We start from the raw sequence: 6,000 nt of genomic DNA, 5'->3' as shown, positions 1-6,000 counted from the left end.
ACACAATCCATCACAATCCAACAGATGTTCAAGAGTAAAAACAAAATGCAACATAGCCAAGACAAAAACATCATTAACAAAAAACAGAAAACGGAAACAAAGGAATTAAAGTAAAACAGAGTGTGAGTATTCATCAGGATAATTATAATGCATACATATATATTGGCATCCATTATAAGATATTAGTCTACTGTATAAATTCTTACCAGAGCCAGAAGACATGGCTAATACTAATATGATTCCTGGTGTTTGGCACGAATGACCAGTGAAGCCAGACTCACAACTCCTCCAGAGACACCGTGCTGATGGGCTTAGACCTTAATAGCCCATTCGAGCGTCTAAAGAAAGACAAAATCTCAACTATTTCTCAAGGTTATGGAGTATAATGGTTAATAATGTAGCTCAGTGGAAGAATATGTGGTCATTCATTACGGTACATTATTCATTTCTGAGGGGTTTGTGAAATCAGTGGATTTCCTAACTTTCTTCTTCAGGGGCACAGTTTCTCAGGAAATGTTGGCAACCAATTATTTCCCACTCTGTAACACCTGCCATCTGCTGTTGTGTATTTAATTATATATATCATCTATATATATTATAACAAATACACATATATCCAACTAAAAGATAATGTAGGCTTTACTGCACCTTCTCTAAAGTTGAAAGAAAATATAACCATACATACACAAAACATAACTTGCTCCAACCCTTTGGCTTATCTTTTCATACCTCTGTCTCTCTTATTATCTGTGTATCTTTTCATACTGCTCTCTTTCTCTCTCTCTTTTCATATCTCTCTTTATCTCTCGTATTGCCTTATCTTTTCATACCTCTCTCTTATTAGCTTATCTTTTCATATCTCTCTCTTATTGCCTTATCTTTTCATATCTTTCTCTCATCAGCTTATCTTTTCATACCTCTCTCTCTTATCAGCTTATCTTTCCATACCTTTCTCTATCTCATTGGCTTTTCATATCTCTATATTTCTTATCGGCTTATCTTTTCATACCTTTCTCTCTCTCTTATTGGCTTATCTTTTCATATGTCTTATCGGCTTATGTTTTCATACCTCTCTCCCTCTTATTGGCTTATCTTTTCATACATCTCTCTTTTTCTCATTTCCTCATATTTTCATACCCCTCTCTCTCATTGGCTTATCTTTTCATATCTCTCTTTCTTATTGGCTTATCCTTTCATACCCATCTCTCTCTATCTCTATCTCTATCTCTCTCTCTTTCTCTCTAACTAAACTTTGTAGTGTAGTGGAATAGAGTAGTGGAATAAGGTTTGATTTGCCCATAGGTGACAATGCATTTTTAACATTTAAATGTAGAATACATTAGTTAAGGGAATTGTTTAATTTGTCCTTTGGTGAGTAGCATGCCATTTTAAAGATTTTTGAATGCATTTTACATCCCTAGTCCTTGGGTTATATAACACACTCTACACACCTGGACAATTCCAACTTCCAATTGCAAAATAATGGGTTGCACTTTTAGTCGCAATTTTATTGTCCACTGTAGAGTATCTACATGTTATCAGTAGTGTGTCAGTTGACTGTGGGTAGTATTATCTAGACATGGGGTTCTAAAACTTTTTTATACCACAACCCCATTTTATTTATGATTTATTTTGGCGACCCCACACACTTAATGTATCGCGTAATTTCAACGTGGAATTAAGGAATATCAAAATAAAAGCACACGTTGTTGAACTTGATCTTGCATATTTATTAGAAAATGTAATTACAGCACTATGTTATCAATACACATTTATAAAACGAGGCATATTTAGCCAAAATATGATGCCAGAACATTAAAAAATAAAACATTATTTGTTTTACTTGCCAATGCGCGACCCTACTGTCACCTACCCACGACCCCACTTTGGGTCGCGACCCGTAGTTTGAGAACCGCTGATCTAGACTTTCAACTTACCATCTGTACTTTGGAGCTTGGCCAACAAGCTATGTCCCCTTGTTGACAGTTATATGCCGTATTCGCTATCGCGTCCCGCTCTGAGCCTTATGAGATATCCCTATCTCCTATGATACCTATTGTATCTCCCACGAACAAAAAACTACATGCACCCCACCTGTATGGGGCTCCGCCCCCATGGTGGCACCGCCCATATAGCAGTGACTCTGGTCACCACACATCCTTCCTCTATTTTCGTCCCAGCGTACTTGGATGCGTGCACCATACGATAACTAGTAGGATGAAAAGATTAAGGAAGGTTCGTAATGTTGAGGGCTTACCGGAGGTTGCTGGCCCCTGGCATCTTCGACGCATGTTTTCGGCGACACGACGGGCCTATGTTGATGTTCCTCGTTGATGACAGCACATCGAGGTTCAGCTGTACAAGACTGGCTGTCGGGCCAGCTTGTACTCAGGTAGGCCCTGTGTCTTTCAGGCATGGGTATTAGTGTTAGTAATGCTGGTTTGTTTTGTTACACAACCGTGTTGTGTGTTGGTGCCGGGGGCAGGATGGTTTGGTGAACGTTCACTGCAGGGAACGGTTTCCAAGCTGTCTTGGGCGTGCTGCTAAAACATCTAATGCTATGCTACATGCTATCGCTAATGCCGCATGCTATTACTACTGCTAATTGCTACGCTGTTCTAATGTCTCCGCCGTGAGATGTTGTCACTCTCCCTCCTCTTGCCCGGTTCATCAATGAAGGTCAGTCGGTAGCTGTTGTGGTTTTTTTTGCTGAGTCCTATTTACCTTTTTTCGGGTAAATGGGTTGACAACAGGGTAGGCCGTGGCTAGGTTTCCTAGCCAGGTATGTTACCTTGTGTTCCGGCGGGGTTTGTTGAACGGTGTTCCCATCTGGGTTGGCGTCGGGTAGTGGGGCTATGGGTCCAGCCGACATGGTAAACATGTTGCGTGTCTGTGCGCAGGCAATTGTTGTTTTGGGTCCCACATCGCCTCGCGCTAAGCTGCAGTAGTATAAGGGCAGGGCCGCCTGGGAGAAATGTGAGGCCCTGTGCGTTTTTAGACGCGAGGCCCCCCACCCCCTGAGGCGGCCCTGTGTAGTGGGCTATTGTTTCGTTTTGTCACTCTGCTATGAGAAGGTCTCTTGCTACAGTTTTCTCTCCTCTCAACCATTCATACTGACGGTCAATCGGTATACTGGGGGAGTAGTGCAGGGGGGGGCTTTGTTTACCTTTTTTGGTAAATGGGCTAAACTAGGGCTGGTGTCCTGTTGTGAATATTTGGAATGAAGGCGGGACTAGTTCGCTCTGGTCCGTCTCCCCTTAACTTTGTGTGTATGGGTTTGCTCATTCTACAGTTTTTTGTGGTTTAGTTCTTTTATTCATTTAACCTTTTCATGGTGCACACCACAGTGGAGGTTGCTGTTTGCAATCACCACTGGTGCTCCGTGTTAACATCAGTCCTTTGTTTTTGACATATTGAAACAATGCCCCGCCCGGCCGACGCCATGGGTGGGTCGGCCTGGCGAGTGGCTGGTGGGCTGTTAAGGCTTGTACCGCCACGGTATGGAATTGGCAACGATTAGAACTGTGTTCGAATTGCTGTTTTTTTTTCTTTTCTATTAAACAAATTTTGTCTGGTGGAGGGGCCTTGAGGGCCAGCCGACGTCGACACATCGCGCAAGGTTGTTGACGTTATTAGCTTTGACCCAGCCGCAAGCTATAACCGCTCAGGGTTCCCCTCTCCGCAGGGGATTTTTGGTCTTCTGCTGGAGCGCGGGCGGTATTGTCCTAGGCCCTACACCGCCTCACACCGCGCAGCCAGAAGAAGAGAGAGCACGGCCTCGTCAGCGGCGATGACGGGGCCCTCGACAGGCGGCCATGTTTTTCCCCCGCCAGAGGTATCCTGGGCGTCGATTCGACAGGTGTCCACAAGGCCGACAGCCTTGGCGGCCGAGGGATCGGCCATGTAGGATGGGTTCGGCTTGAACAAACAAGCCGTCACCGTCCTGCCGCGAGCAGCCCGCTCTCCGATCGCTCCCTTCCCCAACACCAGCGGAAGAAGTGGGCTCTGATTGTTTCCTTTGGCTGCGGGCCGCGTGCCTTCGTTGATGCGCGGGCGGCCCCCCTTTTCGCTTCTCATGGGGACAGGGGCTGACACCCAGTTTATGGCTGAGCCTGGGTCTGTCCGTGAGAATGTTGTGCTGTCAAGCGGCTCCCACACCTTGATCTGTGTTGGTTGAGCCTGGTGTTACGTCTGTCAACTTAAGTGTTGTCAGCAGGGGGGCTCGAAACCTTTTGAGGCACACAGTGCGGGCTTCCCCGGCCTCGCCTTCGCCAGGCCAGGTATCATGTTGGTGCCTCCCACTCCTGAAATATTGGCAAGTGGTCGCAGCTCACATGATTTGGGGTGGTAGTAATATCACTGCAGGGCTACGGTGTGTAGGAACCCATGGGGGCCTTGCACCTTGCATGTCCGGCTGCAGAACAACTCCTTCAGCATGTTCTGGAGGGGTGTTCAGTGGGGCGGGCTTTTTTCATCGGAAGCCCCCCGTATCAGACCGGCCCTTTCTGTCGGGGTTCCCCCTTGTGTGCGATTGCCTCGTGGGTGGTGTCAGGGTCAGGTGTTCCGACACGGAACGCGCTCCTCGCACGGTTCCAGGTTTGGCTACGCACAGCGGGGGGACCGGGCCAACTATCTACAGTTCCTAGCGGACCTGCGCCACGTGACGGCGGGTGCGTTGGGAGTGTCGTCACATATGACTACGGCAGTACCATATGTCGAGGTGGATGGGGAGAACGCTGAGGCGGGGACTTGTGTTTACACAACCCCACCCGTTTTCAGGTTTGGTACAGACCCTATTGTCGGGGTCTCCAGCTGTGACAGCTCTGGTCAACGAGATCCAATCTCTGTGGACGAAGCAAGCCATCGTCGTGGCGTTCTCTTCCCGGTGTTCTCTGCCCGAGAAGTCGGGAGGGAGGGGTGTAAGACCCAGGCTGGACCTGTCCCATGGGAAGGTTCAGCATTTTTTGGATCGTCTCCTACCTGTTGAACACTGTCAAGTGGGGGTCTGGTTCTCCTCCATAGACCTGTAGGATGCGTATGCGCATCCCCGATCTTCCATCCTAGGGCTTACCTACGCTTCCTTTGCAGGGTTAGCGTATGAGTACCAGAGGCTGCCGTTCGGTTTTCTCTGGCTCCCCGCATCTTCACCAAGTGCGTCGTCCGGGGTTACGGAGTGTTCTGCCCTGATGACGTTCTGGTCCTTCGCGGTCAAGGTGGATCGTCAGGTCTCGTACCAGGCAGGTCTCTACCAGCCTGGGGTTGCTGTAGACTGGATGTAGAGTATTCCTCTTCCCAGTCAACGGTTGGAGGGCTATGGGCATCCATCTCAGAGCGTGTTGTCAACACGCTCGGGAGGTTCCGTCCTAGGACGGTTACGGCGCTGTCTCACGTCGCGTTTTCACCGACGCCTCCCTCGCTGGTGACGCGTCGGGCCAACGCAGTAGGGGACAGCTGGCAAACCATGCTGCCCGGTCTGCGCTACGTTCAATGTGTTGGTGTTGAAAGCGGTCCTTCTGGTCCACAAATGGTGTTGATCAGGACGGACGATACGACGTCAGTGTCGTGTATCGACAGACAGGGAGGAGTACGCTCCCCCTGTCTGCACCAGGCGGCGGGCGGCTGGCTATGGGCGTCCTCCATCTGCGCGGCCTGAGGGCTCCCCACATCCCCGGCAGGGAGAATGTGGGTGCAGGTGTACTGTCGCGGGGCGGCCCTCATCCTGACGGGTGAGGATTACGTCTGGACATGGCCAGGCAGGTCTGGGACCGATGCCGTGCCGCCAGGGATTCTTCCCCATACATCTGTTAGGTCAGTTGTTGGGACGGGTACGTTGAGGGGCGCAGGTTCTTGATCCTGATGGTGTTACCATCTGGAATGCGCATGCTCCCTCCACTGTCGCGCTTACGCGGGCAGATGACGTATGTTCCAAGTGTGGTGTAAGGCGGGGGGCCGGAACTCAGTCTCCTGCCCCCTGGATGCTGTCCTTAGTTACCTCCAGTC

General features: G+C 49.1%; 1 protein-coding gene across 1 annotated transcript in view; it reads left to right on the top strand.

The window, feature by feature from the left end:
* The window catches only part of prex2 (phosphatidylinositol-3,4,5-trisphosphate-dependent Rac exchange factor 2), a 317,978-nt gene that overhangs the window by 181,254 nt on the left and 130,724 nt on the right, over nt 1–6,000 (top strand). The window lies entirely within an intron of this gene.

Source organism: Notolepis coatsorum (genome assembly GCF_963971535.1).
Source record: "Notolepis coatsorum genome assembly, chromosome: 12".
Taxonomy (NCBI): domain Eukaryota; kingdom Metazoa; phylum Chordata; class Actinopteri; order Aulopiformes; family Paralepididae; genus Notolepis; species Notolepis coatsorum.
This window is presented reverse-complemented; position numbering and strand designations above follow the sequence as displayed.